The 27,078-nt window shown below is 37.0% G+C and overlaps 1 long non-coding RNA gene across 1 annotated transcript in view; it reads left to right on the forward strand.

Moving 5' to 3' along the window:
• The first annotated feature begins 8,859 nt into the window (after nucleotides 1-8,859).
• The window catches only part of LOC307180869, a 110,508-nt gene continuing 92,289 nt past the window's right edge, over nucleotides 8,860-27,078 (forward strand). The window contains exons 1-2 of the long non-coding RNA XR_013825797.1: nucleotides 8,860-8,951; nucleotides 10,527-10,646. This is a non-coding gene — a long non-coding RNA (uncharacterized lncRNA). The remainder of the gene's footprint in view (nucleotides 8,952-10,526; nucleotides 10,647-27,078) is intronic.

Below are 27,078 nucleotides of genomic sequence, written 5' to 3' on the forward strand. Positions count from 1 at the left end.
ATTACACAGTTCAGCTGAGAGTAGATAATAGTTTAGTTAGAACGGTAGTGGTAGAGATAAAAAGATGTGACTAAATTTTAGAAATATTTAGGAGGTAAAAATAGAACTTGATGAATTATGTTTGGGGGTGGTGACAAATGCAGGTATCAAGGATTACTCTTAGATTTCAGGATTATATAGCTGGATCAATGTTGGTACCAATCATTGAGACAGGGAATATGGGAAAAAGTCCAGATTTGAGCAGGAAGACCACAAGTACAGATGCTGAGCTTGAGACGCCTTTGAGATAATTAAAAATGATTATCCAATAATAATTGGATTTATGAGTGTGAGATATTATGGGTTATCTGCACATAAATAACAATCGATGCCAAAGACATTAATAAAAGAGAATATAAAGTGGGAGGAGTAAAGGGTGTAGGAATAAGCCTTGAGGAATACCAGCATTTAGTGCGCTAGTAGGGGAGGATGAGCTTATGAGATGGCAGAGGAAGCTGAGAAAGACCAGAGGGGTAAAAAAACCCCACAAAGCAAAAACAAAAACCCAAATATAGAAAGAAGACTAGAAACCAAGGGAACAGAGTATTTCAATAAAGAGGGACTGGTGAAGAAAACTGAAGAAGTTAAATTGGATTAGATAACATTAAGGTCATAGTTCATAAGTAAATTAGCAAATACTGTTTTGGTGAATTGATAAATGTAGATGGATTGGAGTGGGTTGAGGGGTAGGAGCTGAGAAAATGGAGATGTTGGGTAGAAGAAGCATTTAAAAATTATTTATTTATTTTTGGCTGTGTTGGGTCTTCGTTGCCGCGTGCGGGCTTTCTCTAGTTGCAGCGAGCGGGGGCTACTCTTCTTTGCGGAACACGGGCTCTAGGTGCGTGGGCTTCAGTAGTTGTGGCTCATGGACTCTAGAGTGCAGGTTCAGTAGTTGTGGCGCACGGGCTTAGTTGCTCTGTGGCATGTGGGGTCTTCCCGGACCAGGGCTCGAACCCATGTCCCCTGCATTGGCAGGTGGTTAGAAGAAGCATTTTTAAAGAGCTTGGCTTTGAAGTGGACAGAGTATGAAGTGCGAAATGCAGCTAAAGGAGGTTTGGGATGATGCAGAGAACTTAAAGCTGATAAGTATCCACTTGAGAGGAAGAGGTTTTATATATGAAAGGGATGGCATAAGACTAAGACTCTTCAGAAAACAGGAAGTAATGGGATCTATGTATGTATCTTTATGTATTTATGTAGTTAAAACCTACATGTTTATATATCTTCATTTTATATGAACTGTTGAAACAGGATATATTTGGTTGCAAGCAATAAAACACCCCACGAACAGAGTATTAAACAATAAAGACATTTAACTAATCTCCATAATACAAAACTCAGAAGTTAGCACTTCCAGAATTGTTTCAGTGGCTCACGTACATCACCAAACACCTGAGCTGAGTCCTGTCTTTTCCATTCTGCCTCTTCAATGTGTCAGTGACATCTCTCCTGGTCTCCAGATGGCTGCCACAGCTCTAAATATCTCATCCTCATAAACAGCATTCCAAGCATGAAAGCAAGTAGGGGAGGTGTGAGTAACTAAAGTGCTTTCTGTATTTGCCATTCTCTTTATTAGGGAGAAATCTTAACCTGAAGCTATCAACAGACTTCCTCTATGTCTCATTCTCCAGAACTGGGTCATGTGACTGTCCTTAGACCAATTACTAGCAAAGGGGAATGAGATTTCCATGGTTGGCATAGACCCATCATTTTTCATCCCTGGGACTGGGCACATTGCCACCCAAAAACATCAGGGCAAGAAAGAGAGTGGAATATGTTTGAACTGACAGCTCCAAGAGTGGCTACCATTAAGAATGTTTGCCTCAGTAGCTATATTGATTGGCTGCTGTGTGTGTGTGTGTGTGTGTGTGTGTGTGTGTGTGTGTAATTATAAAATTAGTTCATAATATTTTAAAAATTTACATAATATTGAAAGATACAATAAAATAAAAATAAAATCATGTATAATCCCATTAACCCCAAAATAAGCAACTTTCATTAACATTTTGATTTAGAGCCTTTCAGAATTTTTCTATGCTAAAAAATAGTTTTTTTTCTCTCTCTCGAAATTGAGAATCATACTGTGTGTGTATGTATGACATAATTTGCTTTTTTCACATGAAGCATAGTTTTTAAATGACATGCTAAAACTGTAAACTAGGTCTTGGTAAATTGTGTGTTTCTGTTATGTTTATAGTTCCACATATTATTCTAGCAGTATCTGAGCATGCTTATTTCTTTATATCCTTAACAATACTTGGTGTATCAATCCTTGGAATCTTTGGTAATCTTATGAGATAAAAGTTTTAAATCAGTATAATTTATACTTTTTGTTTTAGGTGTAAAAGCTTTCCATGAATATATTTGCCATATGAACTTTTTTTTCTTTTGCTTATTTTTTTATTGATTTGTGTGAATCCTTTTATATGTTAAGGACATTGATTCTTTCACATATATGTTTCAGGTATTTTTATTTTCAGTTTGTGGTTTCTGTTTTTATTTTGTTAATGATTTTTGGTAGTATGCAGAAATATTTAATTTTTAGATAATCAATCACATCTTTCTCTATGGCTTCTGAAGTTGTATAACATAGTATTTAATATCTGGATCTTTGGAGACACCAGACATGGACCTGAATCCTGGCTTTTTCCATGATGTGATTGCAAAGACCTTTGAGAAAATGACTCAACTTTTCAAATACTTTGTTTCTCCATCTATAAAATGGAGATAATAATGCCTCCTTCAAAAGACTGTTATGCAAAGTATAGGCAAATCATGTACAAAAAGAGTTTAGTCCAATGACTGACACATTAATGCTCACTAAATTTCAGTTACTGTTATATGAATAAATATTTATGATTGTAAAGGATCTTTCCAGTTAAATTTTATTAAAATATACACATATATTTTCTTGTCCTTAAATGTAAAAATGAAAGTATAAACTTTACTTAAAACATAGTGATAACACTGAAACAGTTTCACATAGATTACAATTTGAAATTGAGTAATATAAATTCAAAATTAGTGGGGATTTTGAAGTCTTATAGAAATATAATCTACTGGACATTTATATGTTTTAAGTATAGGCTCTGTTTAATGGTTAAAAGTTATTTTATGAAATTATTTATCCTTTATTCAACTATTCCAGCTTTCTCTATTTTCAGTGAATCAAATGAATTATTGACTATGGAAGAAATCAAATAGATATTTTTCATATTCATGGTTAATCTGAGACTGTTAATTAAAAGAGAATTTTAAAGGTTTCATGGAAACATTAAGAAAAGAAACCATAGCTCCCTTTTCAGTGTTTTTTTTCCATTTCTGTTAATATCCAGAAGGGATGGCCATGTTCTTAAGGAAGTTGACCACAAACCGAGTTACTGATGTTGTCATGGATTTCCCCTACATTTCATGCGTGATGAAGAGTTTTATGTGTATGTATATGTGTGTGTGTGTGTGTGTGTGTGTGTGTGTGTGTGTGTGTGTGTATTCATTCTAAAGTGCTGATGTGATGTAATGGGTAACAGGAATTATTGCTTTAAGAATGCTGACTGTAATGATTCCTTCCATTGGATGAAACTGTGCTTTATGGCTACACAGACAGGATGGGAGGGTTACAGGATACGTTGCTCCTTAGACAGGAATTGTGGTGCGAAGGTTAGAACAGTGCTCCAGACTGCCTGGGTTTGCATTCCAGCTGTGTGGCTTAGGAGCTCTGTGGCCTTAGGCAAGCTACCTAACCTCTCTGTACCTTGGTTTCTTTGTACAATCGGGATAAGAGTAGTATCTACCCCATAAGGGTATTGTGAAGATTCAGTGACTTAATAGCTTTAAAGCACTTAGAACAGTACCTGACATAGTAAGCAGTCAATAAATGCTATTGTTATTACTATCCTGTCCTCCTCTATACAACTTCTATCTTGTCCTGTGGCATTTACATTTGAACTATAGTGTTGCATACAGCTATAGAAATATCTGGAATTTGTTGATTGTCATTATGGAGAGGAAACCCCAGGATCTCTTAAGGGTTCATGCTCCAATCTGAATAGAGAAGGATGGAGGTGGAAGGTAAGGAAAGCAGAGAGCATTTAACAGTGCATCAAGATATCAGTGCCAGCACCTCTCTCTCTGATGAAGAAAGGCACTCTTTTATATCGTATACTAAATAAAATCTATTCCAGGCATTCATAAGATAGTGTTAAAATACATTTATGATTTCTACTGGCTATTGTGTTATTCAGGTATCTGTTCGCATATTGCTTTGTATAACTGAATGATGAAACACTCATTCAATTTGCAGACCTGCAGTACAGTGTATTTAGGAATTAGCTTAAAGTTTCATCAGTGTTTGTTATGAAACGGACAGAGAATAGAAAGATTGCCCTGCTGTCTCGTAGCAGAAACCTCTCAAGTGATGGCTGAATGAGGCACAAGCTCACATGGAAATCCAGGTACTCTTCCTCTCCTTTCTTACTTCCCCTTTCCATAAGAATTTCTTCCATTTCCTTTGTGCTAGCTGTGGCAGAGGGCTGTAGAAAATTATCATTACATGTGGAATTACACTTTCTGGCCTGAATTATAGTGTCTCAGAATTAAACAGCAGCCCTTTAAGTAGAGCAGTATCTTACAGAACCAGCCCCAAGAACATCAAGCACTGACATTATTCCTGTCTCGAAGATGCTTTTTAGCAACACAGTGAGGTTGAGATCTAAAAGGAATACAGAATGCTTGCTAATAACCTCAGTACTGAAGTAAGAGGGAAAAATTCAACAGAAGTCTTCCTTTTTTAAAGAAAATGCCAATTTCTTGGTGACTTGAAAAATAATCCTTAGAATTAATAAAGTACGTTTTTTGTTCAACTTATTATACCTCAGGTAAAATTCCTCTTTAAGACTCTAGTAACATAGTACATTTAAAACCAGATTTAAAATAGTAACATCTTAGAGTTATGTAGGGCAACCTGGTGTCTGTTAGCATACACCACTTGAGGGAATGTAACCTTATTGGCGAAGGTGGCACTGAATGTCTTAGGCGTGTAATTATAGGCTGAGTGCTACTAAAGAACACCTTAATTCAAAGTCATTGCCAACTCTGACCTTTTTCACTCTGGTGTGAAGGGACAGATGTGGGCTTCTTTCTTTCTTTTTAAATAAATTTATTTATTTAAAAAATTTTTGGCTACGTTGGGTCTTCCTTGCTGCGTGCGGGCGTTCTCTAGTTGTGGCGAGCGAGGGCTACACCTCGTTGCGGTGCGCGGGCTTCTCATTGCGGAGGCTTCTCTTGTTGCGCAGCACGGGCTCTAGGCGCACGGGCTTCAGTAGTTGGGGCTTGTGGGCTCTAGAGCGCAGGCTCAGTAGTTGTGGCGCACGGGTTTAGTTGCTCCGCGGCATGTGGGATCTTTCCGGACCAGGGCTCGAACCCATGTCCCCATTTTTATGTGTACAATTTATTGGTATTGACCACATTCACATTGTTGTGCAAACATCACCACTACCTATCTCAAGAGCTTTTTCATCATCCTAAACAGAAACTCTGTACCCATTGAACAATAACTCTCCATTCTCCCCTCTCCCCTGGCAACCACCATTTTACTTCCTGTCTCTATGAATTTGCCTATTCTAGGAAACTCATACAAATAGAATCATGTAATATTTGTCCTTTTGTGTCTGGCTTCTTTAACTTAGCAGAATGTTGTCAAGGTTCATCCATGTTGTAACATGTATCAGAACTCCCTTCCTCTGAAGAACTGTATCAGAACTCCCTTCCTCCCTTCCTTCCTCAAGGCTGAATAATATTCCATTGTACATATATACTGCATTTTGTTTATCTATTCATCTGTTGGTGGACATTTTGGTTACATTCATAAAAGGTTGCATACAAGTGACCGGAAAGCTTATGTTGGGCCCTCTGGGGTAGAGCCCTTTATCTTGGTAGATTGTATTTGCTTACAATTCTTCCTTCCCTCCCCACACTTTTCATGGTCCACTATGAGAGTACATTTCACCATCCTGTTCATGTTCATCTTATTGCCACAAGAAAAATACGGCCTGTGTAAACACTGATCCCATAAGTAGGAGACACATGAAATAACCTGATCTAACTCATAGCCTGGAGCCAAGGCCAGCTAATCTCAGCAAAGTCCAGCACAACCACAGACAATCCACAGACCTGTGAGTCAGAAATATATGCTTATTTTTTTAACCACTGAGTTTGGGGTGATTGCTTACATAGCTTTATTTCAGCAGTAGGTGACTAATACAGGCTTTGGTGAGAAAAGGAGGAAGCTTCTCTCCCATAGTTCTGGGGCTCACTGTAGTTTATGGGTGTGGATAATTCTCTCCAGGAAAAGTTCACCTGATCTTGACATAGCCAAATATGTTGATAAAAAGAGACACTGCTTATAACTAAAGAGTTCAGGGATAAGGTTTGAGTTTTATCATAAGCAGAAACCTCCTTTGAATTTTTACCTAGAAATTTTGATTGGCTCCCTTTAAATAAAGTAAAAGGCTATATTTTAGTATGAATGTTAAAAACCAATCTCTATAATATTGTCTAGAAGAGAATTGAAAATATGCATAATTTCCCATGGGAGTTAGGAAGCCTATCCCTCAAAGTTTATTCAGGGTTCCACTGACAGTTTAATTGGAAACTTCAGGTTGGCTGACATTGTCTATAGAGATTGTCTGTTTGTGTGTTACGGGTGAAATAAGTCCAACATTAGTATCCATTTTTCTTGAGACAAGGGAGAGGAAAGAAAGTGACATCACCTTTTGATGACATCATGCAAAAATCAGTCTTCAATTTGAATTGGTTCTTGAAAAAGCCTGCCTTAACTTTGAAGAGTCTCAGGAAAAACTATGAGTAACAGTGTATGAAAAGCAGATTGGGAAATTCAGGACTAGAATACCATGTTGTTCAATGTGCAAGTTTGGTTTGTTTGGAGGACTCTGCTGTTTAAGACACACACACACACACACACACACACACACACACACACACACAGCACTGAGCTGCAATGTGGATGCTGCCATCAGTATTTTGCAGCTTCTGACAGTTGATGAATCAGTTTTTCTGGAACTTCCAAGGGCTTAGTTTGGGGTAAATAATAATCATTTAGTGCATTAATCTTACATTTTCAAAAATGCCATTTTATTTCCTCAGGACAATAGTGTCAAGTCACATTTACTCATGGACAAATTTCCCCTGATAAAAATCCTGGTGGGCTGAACTAATATTTCACAAGAAAAATATGCCAACTGAAGTAAAGCCGTTTATAATGAGGTTGTGTCATTGAATGATGACCTTATGCAGGCTGAAGCTGGCCTACAGGCTCAATGTTTGACATTTATACTCTAGGATATTTCAGGTTTACTTGTGCTAATAATCAAGGTAACACTGTTTCATAGGCTTTCAGGCTTGGAAGGGATTTTGAGAGCCCATTTATTGATGGGAAACTGAATCCTTTTCTCTTCAGTGGGAGCTTTTGTGCATATGTGATACAGATGACAATATGTATTCTGTTTGACAACACTTGAAAAAATAGCAAGAGGAAATAAGTTTAAAGTGGAGGATAAGAAATTTAAGTTAAATATAGAGAAGTTACTGATAGAATAAGCAAAACACATGAGAAGTAGCTATCAGTGTTGGCTTTTGAATCACTCCCTCATTCTGTGGCTGCATATTTGTAGCTGCAGTTTGTTAATGCATATTACACAATCATGATTTTTTCTTTTTCTTCTTATTCAGATTAAGTTAATTCATGGTCTTGTGGACTGAAGAGGGCATAATGATGAGTAGAAGCCTAACTTGAGTATTGTAATCTGGTCCAATGATTGGGTTTGGCCCTTACCTTTGTCAGACATGGTTCTAATATATGGGAGTTGACTAAAGTAAACAAATCATAAGAGACAGACGTATAAATGGAATGCCAATGCATTATGTTCTGGTGGGAATATTCCTCTCTGGTGAGCAGAATGATTGTATCTTCCCCCTAAGGCACCCACCTCCCAGAATCTGAACCAATTGTAGCGGGAAGTGTTGGTTGTCATCTTTGCAACCACCCCCTCCTTTTCGATTCCTAACTAAATATTTTATCCAGGTGTCATTTACTCCCAGACATGGTCCATATGCCTCAGGGGAAGCTGGTTGACCCCTGCCCTTGGAGTTCTGATTAGTCCAATCTGGTTATTTCTGCCCTGGTTTACAGATAGTCTGACCCAAATCAATTTGATCCAGTGAGAAACAAAAAGAACTTTTCTGAGAGTGTTTGGAAATGCAACTTTCTTGTTATGAAGCATAGTTATAGGAAGTCGGCCTCTCACTGGATATGAATGAGTAGCCATTTAGCCCTAGTTCCTACAGGGGGCATCCTATAGCCATTAGGGCAATCAGCCTTGGGATGAAGCTGATAGGTGTCAGAATGGAAAGATGGAAGTAACGTGTGTTTTTGATGATCTCCTTGATCAACTAACCCTGAAGCCTCTTCTACTGCTAGAATTCAGTTTTGGTAGCCAATATACTTCATTATTGTTAAAGATAGTTTGAGTTGAATTTTCAATTTTATGCAGCTTAAAGAACCCTAACTGTTACTGAGTTTGTTACCAGGAGTGGGGAACATCAAGAAGCAGATCTTAAGATATGGAATTGGCTGAGTGGAGGAGGTACATCAGAGGGACTCTTGGATTTTCTATCATTGTCCTGCCAGAGTGAAACACTTGTCATTCTTTGCAGAGAGCTTAACAAAGTGCCTGACTTACACTTTGTGTACCAAAATAAATTGATAGAATAATGTTATTTTCTCCTCCGATAGATCATCACCCTCTTCAGCACACACGAATAATCCAGATGTGAACTGGAAAATAAGACATGGTCGTGTAAAATATTTGAAGAAGCATCATGTACTGATAACTCTGGTAGGTTGGATTATTGTTTCCAACTCTTTGTTCCCACCCTGTAATAGAATGATACATTCACTCACTTTGCCATATGATTTGTGGTACTCCTCATTTGAATATGCAGAGTGTACTTCTCCACCTCATTGCTTTTTGGACTTGGCCATTTGATTTGCTTTGACCAAAGGATTGATAGCAGATGTGGCATTATAGTGGGTCAGATAGGGTCTCTCCTAAATTCATGTCCACCTGGAACCTGTGAATGTGACCTTATTGGAAGTAGGGTCTTTGGAGATGTAATCAAGTTAAGGTAAGGTTGTCCTGGATTAGGGTGGGCCCTGAATCCAATGACTGATGCCTTTATAAGAGAAAGGAAAGGGAGGTTTGGTTACAGAAATGCACACAAGGAAGAAGGCCATGTAATGATGGAGGCAGAGATTAGAGCGATGCAGCTGTAAGCCAAGGAACATCCAGATTGCCAGGAGCCACCAGAAGCCAGGAAGAGGCGAGGAAGTATTCTTCCCTAGAGCCATCAGAGGGAGTATAGCCTTGCCAACACCTTGATTTTGGACTTCTAGCGTCCAGAACTGTGAGAGAATAAATTTCTGTTGTTTTAAGTCACCTAGTTTGTGGCATTTTTTATGGCAGCCCTATCAAACTAATACAGACATGTACACAAACTTTAAATGTGCTTGTATGTTTGGCTTGGTCTCTTATGTCTGTCATCTGCATGAGAAGAGCGTGCTTGGAGTAGGTGCTGGTCCTAGAATGAGGAGACTTGTGGAGTATACCCAAACCCAACCCACAGTTTGGAGCAAATCCCAGCTATTCCCAGCAGAGCATAGCCAGCTCACAGACTGAGCAAGAAATAAATGCATGTGGTTTTATTATATTTGGGGCTTGTTTGTTACGCAGAATTATTGTAGCAATAGCTGTCTAATATAGTGATAGATTGAGAGATGGAGAGGAAGCAGTTTCTTAGAACCTTAAAAAGTTTCAGGTTACCCCTATGTTAGTCGTTGTCCTTAGGAATAGATGCAGTCCAAATGTATTGGGGCAGAGGTGGGAGGAAATAAGGTTCAGGTTTAGATAGCATTTTATCTTTTCATGAGAAGGAGGAAATATGACTACTTTTCAGTCACCCATCAAGTTTTCTAGGTATCCATTTAGAGGAACAGGAAATGGAATACAGTGGAAGGAGGAGAAGGGAAAGACTGGGATGGCCCCTGAGCTGTTTCTGTTCTTGCTAAAGGAGCCAACAACCCAAACAAGAAGGGGTTGTCTTTAGAAATGACATATGGCTAGGTAGGTTTTGAAAAATTAAAAATGGAAAAAGGTTTCCAGAGCTTCTAGCTTATTAAGGCATAAAAATGAGAAGCAATTTGCAAAGATGTGGGCAGTAGCAGAATGAATAGTGGAGGCTGATTAGGTATGTTTGCCTAGGGCAACTCATTAAAAAGCACCTGACTACAGTACTGAAACTCCTGTAATTTCCACTGCCTCCCACCATTCCCCCCTTATCAGCTTCAGAACTAGCCCTCAAAAAGGCCCATTTCTGAAATGTATTTATCCCCAAAGTTCTTTTCTTTCTTGTAGAAACACACTGGAATCATTCAATTGCTTTTGCATGGGTGTGCATGGCAATACGCCTCCTTAGCATTGAGGCAGGAGATTAAAGACTGATATTGTGCCTCTGTTTCTGCCCTTACAGATGAGGTAAGACACCATGTGCTCATTCTCTGTGTGCATTTAAAATGTGGATTCAGCAAGTTCATCTCTTCTCTTTGTTTTGACAACAGAGAAGGGAAGGCTGCTTTGATCTTCAAAAATTATGACTATAAATAATGCCTATTCAAATATTGGCTCAAGGTTAAAACAGTGATTGCTTTTGAGTTGTTTTTAGAATCTTTCACTTCCAAAGCCCCCTTTCCTCCTTTGGATGTGTTAGATTCTGATCCAGTTCAAATTTCCACATTATATCTATGTATCTGAAGTGTATTTGACAAACAAAGGCTGTACTGTTTTTCAGGTAAATATTTTATGTTTTAGGTTTTTTTCTTATCATGAAAGTAATGCATGCTTACTATAAAGTTGTACTGTATACAGAAAAAGGGTAAATAAGGAAAAAATTAAAAACCTGTAAGCATTCCTTTCAGAAATACTGCTAGCGTCTATATCTATATAGTTTTATAAGTATGTGTAAATATAAACCTTATGTATGTAAATAAATTTTCCTTGAAGATTATTCATTATGTTGGTTATACAGTTTTGAATTTTCCTTTTTTAAATATATGAACTAGATGGTGCTCAATTCAGTGCATTTGTTGTGTTCATGGTGAGATTTATTATTTTTCCTAGCGGTGATTTGTTTAGGGAGCTTTCCATAGCCCAGTATTTTCATTCTGGCTTCATAGTGTGTGGAGAAATGCTCTCCTGTGTGTGTGAATGAGGATCTTTCATTTGCTACTCTTTCCACAGAGAATGACGAATCCAGTTCTCCAGTTTTAGATTTAACTCCAAGACTGATGTGTATTTGGCCATACACCTAAACTCTAGGTAGTCAAGCTTCCAACGTGTATTAATCCCATGCCACATGCAGAATAAGATGCTGATTGTTTTAGAGCTTCTTGTGGGTGTAGGGAAACATCAGTCCTCAAGCGACTAGCAGTTCATGAAACAATTGCTGAGGAGAGAATGGGTTCTGGTGGAGTCTGGCACTGGCTGGTTTTGCGGGGAGGAGAATGGAGTGGACTGGCCAAATGTGAGGGCTCAGCTCTAGAATAGGAAATGCTGTACTCACATGCGCAGAGGCAGAAAAACATCTTTACAAATGTAAGGAATGGCAAGCAGGTTAGCTTGGCAAGAGCAGAGGAGCCACGCAGGGGAGAACAGACCGGAGGCTGATTTGTTTGGAGGGCCTGGACACAGGGCAGACAAGCCTGAATTTGACAACACAGATGGGAAAGATCCCGAGTAGGTTTCCCAGCCGTGGAGTGACATAAAGACGAGCACATTCAAAGCAGATTATTTTATTGCCTGTGTGTATCTGCAGCTCCCATTATCTAGTATGATCGTTCTAAGAGCATGCCTGCTAGGCTTCTGCCCCGTCGGAGTCTGGCCATCAAAGTTGTGTGCAGCTTGTGCAGCTAGTATCACATCCTGTCCCACTGGGAAGGTCTAAGGTGGGCCAATTCCAGCCCCTTGAAATAATTAGTTTCCACTGCTCTCTGTGTACAGAACCAAAAGGAGCAATTTATTGGCATTGTGGGTAATGCCCAGAGACTGCCAACAGCAAGAATTAAACTAACTGGATTGCAGGAAAGAACAAGGGGGATTATTCTCCAACTATAAACCCAATTTGAGGTTACTTGTCTTCCTTTCCTCTTCTAAGATTAGCACGAATTTTTACCACATAAAGCACATGCTCCTGCCCTCATACATTGCTGGAGGGGATGCAAACTAGTACCTATGAAGGAGAATTTGGTCATTTCTAACAAAATTACATCTGCATTTATCTTCTCAATTACTAATCCCACTTCTGTGAATCTATTCCAAAGATAAAAAGGCAAAAACTATAGGAAGACATATATACAAGATCATTCATTACAACACACTGCAGCAAAAGATTGGAAACAATCCAAATTCCATCAATGGGAGATTGAAAAATTGTCATACATCTACACAAAGGAGTGCTATGTAGCAATAAAAAGGAATGAGTAATATCTCTTATACTGCTAGGAGTGGTTCCTAGCATATTTTTTTATGTGAAGAAAGCAAGGTGGAGAAACGTGTATGTGTTATTTAAGAAAGAGGATTATGAATTTATATATTCATATATAAAGTTTATTATATTAAAAAAGAAGGATAAACCTAAAAATTTTAAGGAAGAGGTTACCAATGGGGAAGGGGGGCAGGAAACAAGAAAACAAGATGAAAGGAAAGGGATAGAAGTGAGGTTTCTCTGAATATACCTTGCTTTGTAGATTTGAATTCGAAAACATATAATTATTCTACATAATTATAATACAAAACTGAATTTAAAAAGCAATCCTTAAAAATAAAAAAAAGCAATGTGAAACAGCTGAAACAAACTACATAACAAGGTTTTGGCGTAACCATGCACAGAGGAACTGTTCCATACGATTTCAATTAAGCATAGTAATTTGATTTTACATTCCTAGAGGGATATATGCTAAGGACAGAAAGAACTGTAAAAATATCTTGGTAATGTTGGTGTTGTAATTTTGACATTGTTGTATGTTAGTGTGGGATAAAGCAAATGAGTATTTATGTTGGTGGTGTTTGGAATCAGGATTTTTGGCATAAAAAAGGAGGTAAAGATATAATAATATGGATGAGATTAAGTAAAAACTTTGTATTCCTGAATTTGAAATGGAAATATCAGTAAAAACTCGTGTTGTTCTTCATCTTTAAAAAATCTATCTAGCAAGCTTTGAACACTGAAAAGATCTAAAAACAAAGACCAGTAGCAATGAGTATCCCTGGTGTCCAAGTTGTGGTCTTTAAATACTATTTTCCCTTAAAAGGAACCAGGGCTCCTTGGGAAAATAGCTGATACCACAGCAGAAAATGTACAAGATAAGCCTAGAACATCCTATTATACTAAGAACCAAGGACGCTTTCAAAGACTACTGTGGGCTTCTCAAAAGGACACAAGAACTACTTAAAGAAGGATAATTTCAATAAGAATAACAGTTGCGATGGATGAAAACAATTATATGTATTTAATCCATGTGCTCTTTCTGATTTAAGAAAAGTAAAGCTCATTGGCCACCTTTGGCTCTCTTTTGGATGTATTAAAGACCAAACAGGTATTTTGAAAATTAGAATATAATGGGGGAAAATCTTGCTTTTTCTTGCCTTTTCTACATGAAAGGCACATCATGATAATAAAATAATTGATAAGGGGAAGTTCTTCCTTAGAGAAGCATATTAGTTAGTAATTGAAGAAGGAATGATAGAATTATAACACTACTATTTTGCAACATCTAATGAAATACTGGATCCTGACAATGATCATCAGTGACTACTAACAACACCCAAAAAAGAAAATATCAGCCTTTTTTGGCTTTCTAATGTATGCCCACAACACCACCTATTAAGAAGTATTGCCAAAAAATTGAAACTGAATATGATCAAAAGTTTAGCTTTAATTACCAATTTATAGGAAATACAGGGGACAAAGGAACAATTACAAGAAATACAAGGGACAGTTAAACAACTTCATGAGATATAATTAGCAAAATCTAGACTGTGGAAAATATTATGGACTTACAACCTAATTTATTGAACAAAAATTGCAAGAAAGAAAAAGAGATGGGGGAAATAAAAGAGACTTAAAATAAGTAAACCAATTACTAAGTATAGATCTTATTTGGATTCAGATTCAATCAGCACACTGCAAAAATACAAATATGAGGCAATCAGGGAAATTTGAATGTTGACTATTTGATAATATTAAGAATCATTGTTAATTTTTACCCATGATATTGGTATTCTCATTGCTTTTTTTTTTTTGAAGTAAACACTGAGATATTTGCAGATGGCATGATAAAAAATCTTGGATGGGCATCAAAATAAAGGAGGAGTAGTATGGGATGGGGAAGACAGTGAGTGAGGCAGTGGATGAAAAAAGATTGGTCATGACTGGTTATTAGATAATATAGGGTCTTCATTAGTTTTGTGAAGAGGGAGAATGGTACTGTTGTTGTGTGGCAAAATGTCTTATCATTTACAGATGCACGCTGAAATATTTGGAGATGAAATAATATAATGTCTCCAATTTACCTTAAAAGACTTCAGCCAAAACGTAGATATTGCTGTTATGACAAAGGTTTTGTGGTTATGTGGGAAAATTGTTCTTATTTTTTACAGTGGCTCACTGAAATATTTAGAGTTGAATGTCATTTATGTCTGCATTTACCTTAAAATACTTTAGGAAAAAAGAAAGGCAAAATAGCAAAATATCTGAATCAATTATACCAAGGTAACTTATATGTCATTCTATCTCCTCTGTGTTTGTAAAGGTTCATAATAAGCTTTCTGAAAAGTAAACTTCAAAAGATAAAAAAAAAGATTGGCCACAAGTTATTAGTTGAAGCTAAGTGATGTGATGACTACAGGCATCACCAACTCATGACAAACAGGCTTAATTCTCTCAAACAAATATGAAGAGTAGAACACAGAGAGAAAAAGCAGTGTCTTAATTTCTTTAAAGTTTACCAATCTGCTTCAAAGTTCATGAGTAATCTTTAAGGATGCTAATAAGACTCTATTATGATCTTTAAAATACAGTTTATTTCAATTTTGACTCTATTATAATTACCAAGCAGAACTGGGAACTTCCATAAAAAAATTGAATTTTAACTCAATATTTAGTGATGAATTATACAATCCTGAATGTTGGGCTTGTTAGAAAAGGTGACATTTCCAATTGTAATACATACGCATGAGTCATCTCTCCTATCAGAGTACACTGTTGATAGTAGCCCAGGCTTTAGGTAAGTTATATTTGCTACAGACTGTGTGCTTTATTTCTGTGTAAGTCTTGATGGGTGTTAGTGCAAACACTGCTCATTTGTCATCTTTTACTAAGCAAAACTTTTCTGTGCAGATGGCATACAAATCTACTCTTTTATCCCTGACCTTCCTGGGACCTTTGTCCCCATCAGCAGTCTCTTCCTCGACTGCCTCACTGTCATCTCAAACAGAATCTACCAATCTCCTCCTTTCTTCTGAAGTGCTTCTCTCTTGACAAAGCCTAGCACTCCATGACCCCCTGGTCCCAGGAGATACTCTTTGTGTTTGTGTTTACAGTTTCAGATATCACCAGCCACTACTGAAAAGGAAGAAAAGTAAAACTCTCTTTCCTTTGAACTGTGGAGATAAAGATATTTTAAACTCTGGAGGCCAGGAAGCGAGGGCCTCACTGAAACCTTTACCTTCATTGTCACACGGGTCTCTACTCTTTACTTCTTATTTCAGGGTGGCTGCCGAATTGATTTCAATAGTGTCCAATTCAGAGCATAATTTTATGGTAAATAGTACTGTACGACTTTGTTTCAGAATTTTCTTATATGGATGAGTAAAAATCACCAAAGCATACTTGGGAGTTAGTTTTGAATTCAATGTGATAATTTATGCAATTAAAGAGAGAAATCTGTGCCACCCTCCAAACAGAGGCTAATTTTGATAACCTTATTCCTCACACTTCTCTTTATTATGTGTAAGCATATTAATAATAGACATTAATAATGCCTTGGATTTGTAAAGTATTACTGTATTCAAACATTGACATTGATGTTATCTCATCTTAAAAGGTAGGCAAAGCGAATATTTGAGAAATTAAGAAATTTTGATCCAAGGATGTCAGAAGACTTACCAAAGTTAGTGACAGAACCCAGAGTCAAGAAATGCTCTTTCTACATCTTCCTCCCCACCTCTCTCCCCACAAGAAAACTAGTGTGTAGGCTTGATCCCCACCTCACTTTTTAAAGAATCAGATTTGGTTTCATTAATTTTTTTTTTAGCCTGGAAAAGCACTAGTTCATTTATTATCTCACAGTTTTTGTGGAGTCTGGACACAGCTTAGCTGAATACTCTACTTAGGTTCCACAAAGCTTGCAATCAAGACGTCAGCTGGAACTGTGGTCTCATCTGATGCTGTTACAAGCTCATTCAGCTTACAGGCAGAATTCAGTTCCTTGCAGAGGTAGAACTCATGGAACCTTTTATCTTCTTTGAGGCCTGTAGGAGACTATCTCTTTGGTGCTTCATCCTCTTTCACAAACTCCCCTAATTAAGTCAGGCCCATCCCAAATAATTCCCCTTTTCATTAACTCAGAATCAACTGATTAATAATCTAATTACAGGAGTGAAATTCCACACTTAAAGGGAGAAAACTATACAGGGCACATATACAGGAGGTGCTAATCTCGGGTCTATCTTTGAACTCTGCCAACCACAACTTGTATACTGAAAACTTCAAAACATTGCTGTGAGAAATTCAAGAACTAAATACATGGAGAGACATACCATGTTCATGGGTTGGAAGGCTCAATATTGGTAAGATATCACTTCTTTCCAAATTTATTTATAGGTTCAACTCAATCCAAATTAAAATCTTAGGTTTTTTTGGGGGGGGTAGACGTTGATAAGCTGATTCTAAAATTCGAATAGAAATGTAAAGGACCTAGAATAGCCAAACAACTTTGAAAAAGAAGATCAAATTTGGAGTATTAACACGACCTAATTTTAAGACATCATAATGCTACAGTTATCAAGTCTATGTGGTGTTGACATCAAGATAGATGGACAGATCAATAGAACAGAATAGAGATTCAAGAACTGGACCCACACATGTATGGACAACTGCTTTTCCCCTTCATTTATTCATTTTTTAATACTCTTCATTTCTTTTTGTAGATCTGAGTTTCTGACTTATGTAATTTTCTTCCTAAAGAATTTCTTTTACATTTCTTGCGAAGGCTACATTGATTGTTCTGTATCATTTTTCTATTTTCAAATTCATTGATTTCTGATCTTAAATTTATTATTTCCTTCCTTCTGTTTGCTTTGGATTGATTTCTTTTTCTTGTTTCTTAAACTTGAATCTTTTTTAAAAATAATTAATTAATTGGCTGCGTTGGGTCTTCGTTGCTGCACATGGGCTTTCCCTGGTTGCGGCGAGTGGGGGCTACTCTTCATTGCGGTGCATGGGCTTCTTGTTGCAGTGGCTTCTCTTGTTGTGGAGCATGGGCTCTAGGCGTGCAGGCTTCAGCAGTCGTGACTTGCGAGCTCTAGAGCACAGGCTCAGTAGTTGTGGTGCATGGGCTTAGTTGCTCCTCGGCATGTGGGATCTTCCCAGACCAGGGCTTGAACCTGTGTCCCCTGCATTGGCAGGTGGATTCTTAACAACTGCGCCACCAGGGAAGCCCTTAAGCTTGAATCTTGGATCATTGGTTTGAGACCTGTCTTCTTTTCTAATACAAGCATTTAATGCTCTAAATTTCCTTCTAAAGACTGCTTCCTGCATGCCACACATTTTGTTATGTCTTATTTCTTTTTCTTTCAGTTCGAAATGTTTTCTATCCATAGGTTATTTAGCAGTGCGTCATTTATTAGGTTATTAAGTTCTAGTTCAATTCCATTTTGGTCAGATAACATGCTTTGTACAATTTCACTTGATTTTATTTTGTTAAGCTTTGCTTTGGGATCCAGGACATGGTGTATCTTGACTGTTCCATGTGCACTTGAGAAGAGTGTGTATTTTACTATTGTTGGATGAAGTGTTCTAAAAATATCAGTTAGGTCATGTTGAATGATAGTGCTGTTCAGATCTTCTACATCTGTATTAGCCAGCTCGAGCTCCTGTAACAAAATACCATGGACTAGGTGGCTTAAACAGAAACTTATTTCTCACAGTTCTGGAGGCTGGGAAGTCGAAGATCAAGGTGCTGGCCAATTTGGTCCCTGGTGAGGAAAGGCTCTCTTCCTGGCTTATAGGTGGTTCCCTTCTCACTGTGTGCTCACATGGCCTTTTCTTGGTGCACAGAGAGATCTCTCTCTCTTTTCCTTTTCTTATAAGGCCTCCAATCTGGTTGGATTTGGACCCCATCCTTATGAACTCATTTAACCTTAATTACCTCCTAAAATCCCTTTCTCCAAATATAGTTACAATGGAGGTTAGGGCTTCAACATATGGATTTGGGGAGTACACAATTGAGTCCATAGCAATATCCTTGCTAACTTTCTAATTATTCTATCAATTACTGCGAGATGAGTGCCAAAATCTGATTACAATTGTGAATTTGTTTATTTCTCCTTTCTGATCCGTTTTTGCTACATGTATTTGAAGCTTTATTGGTAGTGAATACATTTTTAGGATTGTTATGTCTTCTTGGTGAACTGACTCTTTTGTAATTAGGTAATGTCCCTGTTTGTCCTTGGTAATTTTCCTTGTTCGGAAGTCTTCTTTTTGACATTAGTATAATGCTCCAACTTTCTTTTGATTAGAGTTTGCATGGTATATCTGGTATTCTGTTTGTTCTCTCTGTTTTTTGTTCCTATTTCCCTTTTCCTACCTGCCTACTTTTGGATTATTTGAATTTCCTTTGGTATTCCATTTTATTTTATGTATTTTTTGCTATATCTCTTTGTATTACTTTTTATGGTTGTTCTAGGGATATATATATACACACACACATATATATATGTATATATATACTACTTTAAGTAAAATGCAGAAGCCTTACAACCATATGTGTCCCTTTACCCTTCCCCCTTTATGTTATAGTTGTCATATATATTACATGTACACACATTGAAAACTGTACCAGACATTGTTATAATTTTTGTTTTCACAGTAATACATACTTTAAAGAACTTAAGAAGAGAAAAGTAGTGTAATAACCCTGATATTTATGATTTCTGTTGCCCTTCCTCATTTCTGAAGTTCCAGGTTTCCCTCATGTATCATTTTGCTTCTGTCTAAAAAACTTCCTTTAACATTTCTTTTAGAGCAGGTCTTCTGGCAACTACTTCTCTTAGTTTTCCTTCATCTGAGCATGTTTTTATTTGCCTTCATTTTGAAGGATATCTTTGTTTTATATAGAATTCTGGGTTTACCTACTTTTCTTTCGGCACTTTAAAATGTTCCACTGTCTTATGGCCTTAGTGGTTTCTGATGAGAAATCTGTTGTAATTAAAATCATTGTTGTCCTATATGTCATGTATCATTTTTTTTCTGGCAGCTTTCAAGGTTTTTGTCTTTGTTTTTGGTTTTCAGAAGTTTGATTATTGTGTCTCTGATGTGGTGTTCTTTGTATTTTTTATCCTGTTTAGGGTTTGATGAACTTCTTGATCCTGTAAATTTATATATTTCATGTGATTTTTGACATTTTGGGTAATTATTTCTGCAACTTTTTCTGCACCAGTCTATTTATTATCTTCTTCTGAGACTCATTGAAACAAATGTTAGATCTTTTGATATTGTCCCATAGTTCCTGAGTCTCTTCACTTTTAAAAATCTTTTTCTTTCTGTTCTTCAGATTGGATAATCTCTGTTGACTCATCTTCAAGTTCTCTGTCTTTTTCTTCGTTGTCTCTATTCTGTTATTGAGCCCCAACAGTGAACTTTTAAAGACATTGTATTTTTGTCCTCTAAAGTTTCCATATCTCTGCTGTGAACTTCTATCCTTTCATTCACATCAAGTATGTTTTACCTTTCCTCAGGGAGCATAGTTATAATAGCCCCTTTAAAGTCTTTGATAATTTCAACATCTGAGTCATCTTGAGGTGACATTTGCGATTTTTTTTTCCCTTAGAAATGGGTGACATTTTCCTAGTTCTTTGTATGTTGAGTAATTTGGGGAAATATCCTGGACATTTTGAATATTTTGCTGTGAAACGGAATCCTTTGAAAATCACCTGGAAAATGTTACTGTGTGTGTGTGTTTGTGTGCATAATTTTAGCAGAAAAGCACCCCAGTTAAGTTTAGACCATAAGTTCTGTCTCATCTTCTGTTAGCAGTAGTTCCAGTGTCTGTTTTCAAAGACTTCACTCTACTTCTTTGGGTCTGTCCCATGCACGTGCCACTTGAGTCAGTCTGGAAATTAGTAAGTGGTTTATATTGTATTTCAGTTCTCAAAGCTTTTGCTATCCTGTTTTTGTTCCGTCCCCATGCATATACCACTCAGGGATTATTCTGGAGCTTGGGAGTGATTTTATATTTTACTTCAGTTCTCAAAGTCTTTGCTATGCTGATTTGGGTCTTTCCCAGCCATCCATAGCTCAGGTGTGAGCCCATGTGTGAGTTGATATACAGAATTCAGAAATCATCTTCTCCAATTCCCTCTTCTCTGGAATTCTTAGGCCCTGTGCAGTACCGCCCACCCCCCCATGGACTTGCAGAGATCACTTTTCGTGGTCCTACAGCTAGAAAGACAGTGTTTCTCTTGGAGATTTTGTTTTTATTGCCATAGCTCCCAACCACTGCCCATATTTGGGTCAAAGCCATGAGAGAAAAGAGGGAAGCTAACTTGGGAAAGTCACCCCCCCCAATGTGGGTCACTTCTTTGATTCTTCTCCCCAATCTGCTTGCTTTTGTTTACTTTTCAGAGTCCTCAGGTAGTTGATTTTTGTATTATGTCCAGAGTTTTCAGTTATAATCAATAGGCTCACTCCATCTTGGCTAGCACTGGAAATCTCTCCCCACTTCACTTTTAAGAAGAGAATACATGCTTCATATTTGCTCTACAGTCTCCTGCCAGATTCTAGGCAAAACGCAAGCCTTTTAAACAAATCACAATAGCCCTGTGTCCACTAGGAGGCAGCACTAACAAGCCCTTCGTTGCCCCAGACCTCTGTAGCTTCAAGGACATGGATGTAATCTTGGCAGCCTGTACATTCAAATTCTCACAAAGAGAAACACAGCGAGCTCAAGCTCCCCTTCTCCACTCTACCCCATTCCTACTTTTTCCTTGTGGGTTCTAGGTGGCTGGGGTATTTGCTAACTGCAAGTTAGCTCATTCTCAGTCTGTCACTAGGGCAGCTGCCATGTCCACCTGTGGTAACATCCATAGCGGTTACTATTATACTGCCAGTGTCTGCTCAACTTGCCATGGCTGCTTGAGGGGAAGAGGGCTTTTCTTCCTGGTAGTGTTTACAATTCATTCAGTAGACTCCCAAAGCTGACTCTTTCAATGCTCTCAAAGTCTCTTCTCTGAAGAAAGCTCTCTATCTTAGGTTGAAAACTGGGGGAGTCATTAGTTGCTGTTCCTCAAATACTTCTGGCTCTCCAATTTCTCAGCACTTAGTAGGATTGTCTTTTTGGCCCACTTGTGGTTGGGTCAGTGATTAATTCTGGCCTATAAACTGAGTTGAAAGTCATGAGTGTCACTTCCAGGCGGGAACATTAAGTTGCCAATGTGAGACCTTTTAGAGTTCCCTAACATTCTAGGTTGTCTCTCATCTGTCAGTGTAGGTCTCAGAGTGAGAGCCACATGAAACAGAGCACCCTGAACACCTACAATGGCCATGTAGCATGAGTCAGAAATAGACCTTTGTTGTTTTAAGTCACTGAGATTTGAGGGTAATTTATTAATGAAACATTACCTCACCTAGCCTAACTGATACAGAAACCATATGAGAGGCACTACCTAGCATCATACTAAAAAGCATTATTCCTTCTTACCCATTGCAAATAAGAGTCTCCGGGCAAACGCTAGACATTTTGACTTGCTCCCAGCTAATTTTGAGTTCTCTGCTCATCCAGGCACTCCTCTTAGAACCTGAAGCTATCTCTGTCTTGCAAGACATTAAATCTTGGTTTCCAGGACCTGACTGTCAGTCTTGACATTTATACCCAACATTCATTCCATGAAACCAAGTGCATCTTCATGCAACCAGAACAGCTGGCAGCCTGCCATTAAAACCTGGAATTCAAGAGATGGGCTATAATTTCGACCCTCTTTTCTCCTCCATTCTACACTAAAGTTACTTACTTCTTTCCCTTCCTTTACTCCAGTCATTTTTTAATTTTCTCCTTTTTTACACTTTTCTTCTTTATTCCCTTTTTGTAACATCTCACACTGAAAACATCTGGTTACTTCTTGTTGTGCTCCTTTACCCTTCTTTCTCTTAGTGGACTACCCTTTTCCTTGTTTAAATTAAACTTGGTGTTCTCACTTCAGAGTCCTTTAGCACTTTTATTAAAGTTGATTCTGGCTGTAGCCCTCGTTTAATTCCTGCATGCCTGCCCTAAAGAAGCAATATATTAAATCTCCTGGAAAAAGAAATTATAGAAAGGGTGCTATCTAGTCATAACAGCTAATCCTCACATAGCACTTATTATGTACCAGGCACTTTTCTAACCTTATTAGAGTCTATTAACTCATTTACAACTCACAAAAGCTCCATACACATGCATAAGTATTATAATCTCTATTTTAAAGATGAGGTAACAGGCAGAGTGTTATATGACTTGCTCAGGGTCACACAGCGTATAAGTGGCAGGGCCAGAATTAGAAACTAGGCTGTCTGGCTCCAGAGCCCATGTTTTAGCCTTTAAATTCTATTGTTTCTCTATATACGCAGAGGGTTTTAAACCATGGATCAGTAACCTGTGGTCCTCAGACCATATATAACTTGTGCATGTTTGTGTAAATAAAGTTTTATTGGGATGCAGCCACATCCATTTGTTTAATATTGTCTATGATAGCTTTCAAGATACAAGGGCAGAGTTGAGTGGTTGTGACAAAGATTGCATGGCCCACGAAGCCTAAAATACTTACTATCTGATCCCTGTTTTAAAGGATGAATAGGAATGTTCCAGACAAAGTGTTCCTGGCAAAGGGAATGACATACAAAAAATCATGGGGCATCCAACCACAGAGCTTTTCTGCACCTGCGCCATAAATGTTTTAAGGGAAGAGACTCTACTTTCTCACCACAGTGGGAACACCACAAGTATTCAATAAATGCTTGTTGAAAATATTTATCCAGTTTAATCACGTTGTTACATCACTCATAAAAGTATTAACAACTGCTGTACACATTTTTTCTGTTTCCTGGCATTATTGATTATGACCCTATGGGGTAGGAACAAGGACGGGTAGTGAGTAGCCCAGTGAACTAAATATATTATGAATTCACATCATGGAAATTCGAATTATATTACATTTATTAATCAAAGTATTTGTTGATAGGTTGCATATTTTGTGCTCAGATGTGGTTCATAATAGAAAATAGTCCTAGCGAATCTGATGAAATGCCAAAATGAAATATTTGGGAATTTCTGGTGGTAATGGTAGTAAGGGAGTTAGAACACACACGCACACACACGCGCGCACACACACACACACACACACACTTAATGAAACTTCACCCTCCCCAACAAACACGCTCACCAACATTTTAATAATTAGTGTTTTATTTAAGCCCATTTCAAAACGAACATTTTACTGAAAAAATTTTTAAATAGAAGCAGGATCAAATGGCTCTGGCATCCTATCTTTCTTGCCTTAGAACTGAGGTAGATCATCAGAGGGACTCATATTACTTATTCAGTTCTCACAGTTGTTTATTGTTTGCAGCAGTAGTAAGGAATAGTTTTGTGTCATAATAACTTCACAAGGCTTTGACACTTAGTAAAAGAGGAAACTGTTGCCTGGAAGAATTTTTTTTTTTTTAAAGCATTGACTAATCCTCACATCCACGGTGGCATTGGTACTTTTGTTTTTAATTAATTAATTTATTTTTGCTGTGTTGGGTCTTCGTTTCTGTGCGAGGGCTTTCTCTAGTTGTGGCAAGCGGGGGCCATTCTTCATCACAGTGCGTGGGCCTCTCACTATCGTGGCCTCTCTTGTTGCGGAGCACAGGCTCCAGACGCACAGGCTCAGTAGTTGTGGCTCACGGGCCTAGTTGCTCCGCGGCATGTGGGATCCTCCCAGACCAGGGCATGAACCCGTGTCCCCTGCATTAACAGGCAGTTTCTCAACCACTGTGCCACCAGGGAAGCCCCCCTGGAAGAATTTTTTAATACAGAAGGAAATGATTGCATGTGATAAAAAATTTTTGAAATGTCGTGTATATGTTAGATTGACATTTATGGGTGAAAAAGTATTTGATCTCTCTGTTTGAAAGATCACGCTTTTTTTCTTTATCTGATGAATAAAATAATGCTTTTCTTTGTACCTATTTCTGCTGAATACCTAAAATAGATGACTCATTGTATAAAATCTTACGATTATAAAAATTAAATAGATAATTCCATGTTTAATTATTATCTATTTAGAATATTCTTTTTAGACACTAGGGTATCTTTTTGTATACATATATATTTATATAGGATATATAAAACATATTATAAATATATTAATAAATGAATGTATATGTATAGGAAAATAGCCTTCTAATTGAAAAAAATATATTTTAATATCCTAAGGACCTGATAGCTTCTCTTTTCATGTTGCAACACTATTGGATCATTCCTCTCAACAGTGTCTGTCATCTGATAATCTGAGACTTCTTGCACCAGCAGCTTTATCATTTTCAGAAGCATGATACTTCAGACTATATTTTACTTGACTGTACAGGTAATACTTGACAGAAATGTAAGTGGGGAACTGTAAGAAACACTATTATCTTCTCCCCAGCCATTGAATTCTTGCTTAATAACTGTAGCTTAACTAATTTAATATGATATATTTGTATAACTTTTTAGATAGATATTTCTTCTAGGTTACTATAAAACAATTTAATGGGAAGTATAGTTTTCTCTTTGGTAGAAAATAGAAGTTAGAGAACCTAAAATTGGGTTATTGGGTTGACGTTATTTAGGGGACAACTTACTCAAGCACTCATTTTATCAGTCAGCATGAATTTATTCAGCACCTGCTATTTGCACTGGCATGTGATAGGCCTGGAGTTGGAGTGATAAAAGACACAAGGCCGGTCCTCAAGGAACTTTCCAACTACTTAGGTAACGTGCTTATCATGGGGCCTCAGACTAGGAGGGCAACTATATAATTAAGGTACAATATATAAGGTAGAATTAAATAACTAATAAAATATCAAATAATTGGAAATTAGAAAACTTTCTGAGTAATTCATGAGTCAAAGAAAAAAATTAAAATTAGAAAAATGTGAGCTGAAAGATTAAGTAGCAAATATTGTGAGATGCAGTCTTTAGCAGTACTGAAGAGAAAATTTATAACCTTAAATTCTCAAGTTAGAAAAGAAAGATTGAAGATTAATGGGTCATGTATCCAACTCAAGAAGTTTTTAAAAAGAACAGCAGTGTAAGCCCAAAGAAAATACAAGTAAGGGAATAAAAGGGGTGAGACTAAAACTTTTTAAAATAGAAAACAAAGATATAAGACTAAGCATTATCAACCAATAGCTGGTTCTTTGAAAAGACAGGTGAAATAGAGAACTCTCAGGCAATGCTGGTCAAGAAAAAAGCAGGCACAAGGTAACTGTAGGAATGAGAAAAGGGCAGATCCAGGAATAGAGCAGAGAATGAAACATAAAAGAATATTATGAAAAATTTTACGCCAATGATTTTGAAAACTTAGAGGACATGAGAATTTTCTAAGAGAATATAACTTCCCAAGACTAATTCAAGACATTTAAAAACCTGATTAAGATTATAAAACTAAAGGAATTGAATCAGTAGGTAAAATCTACCCCTTTCCTCCACACACAAAAATACCAAAGATTATTTTACAAAGTAATTTATACAAAATACTCAAAAACCTTATAATCCCTATCTTATACAAATGAATCTAGGATATAGGAAAAGAAGGAACATATGCGACAATTTTTTCATGAGATTAATCTAACCAAGTTAAACAAACCCAACTTGGCTAAGTTAGCCTCGTGAAATGATAGAATGAAAGGAGAGTTTAACATTAGCAAATCTATTAATGTATTATGTAAGACATATGAAATTGCCCTGTTCATCATTACAAAACAGTCATATATCAACAACTTCATCTGGCTCAACCTAATAATTTACCATCTTAGTGGACTAAAGAGGAAAGATGATTTGACCATCTCAGCAGATAAAGAAAAAATGCTTACACTGAACATCAAACTTAGTGGTGTAGAATCATAAACATTCCCTTTGAAATCAAGGAAAAGACAAACAGCCATCACTACTTCTATTCAACATGATATTAATTTATATGGATTGGAAAGAAAGAAATAAAAGAAACAAATTGTATACTATAACTTTTTTCTATATAAATAACCCAAGAGAATATACAAATTATGAAAAATTAAAAGAATTTGGTGATGTTCCTTGAAGTAAGATCATTATACAAAAATTGAATTTTTACACATGAAAAATAAACAAACTACAAAATAGCAGTGATAAACATAAAACATCTAAGGAAAAATCTAACAAAAATGTGTAAATTTTTGGAGAAAATTATAAAACCTTTAATGAAAAACAATTAAGATGACTAAAATAAATGAAGAGCTATAGATAATACTACTTGGTATTTTAAAGGTATTAATTCTTTCCAGGCTATTTGATAAATTTGATATCATTCAAATAGAATAGATGATTTTCATGAAAATTTACAGCTTAGTTGTCAAATTTGTATAGAAGAAGAAAAAGAG

Source organism: Stenella coeruleoalba, assembly GCF_951394435.1.
Source record: "Stenella coeruleoalba genome assembly, chromosome: X".
Lineage (NCBI taxonomy): Eukaryota > Metazoa > Chordata > Mammalia > Artiodactyla > Delphinidae > Stenella > Stenella coeruleoalba.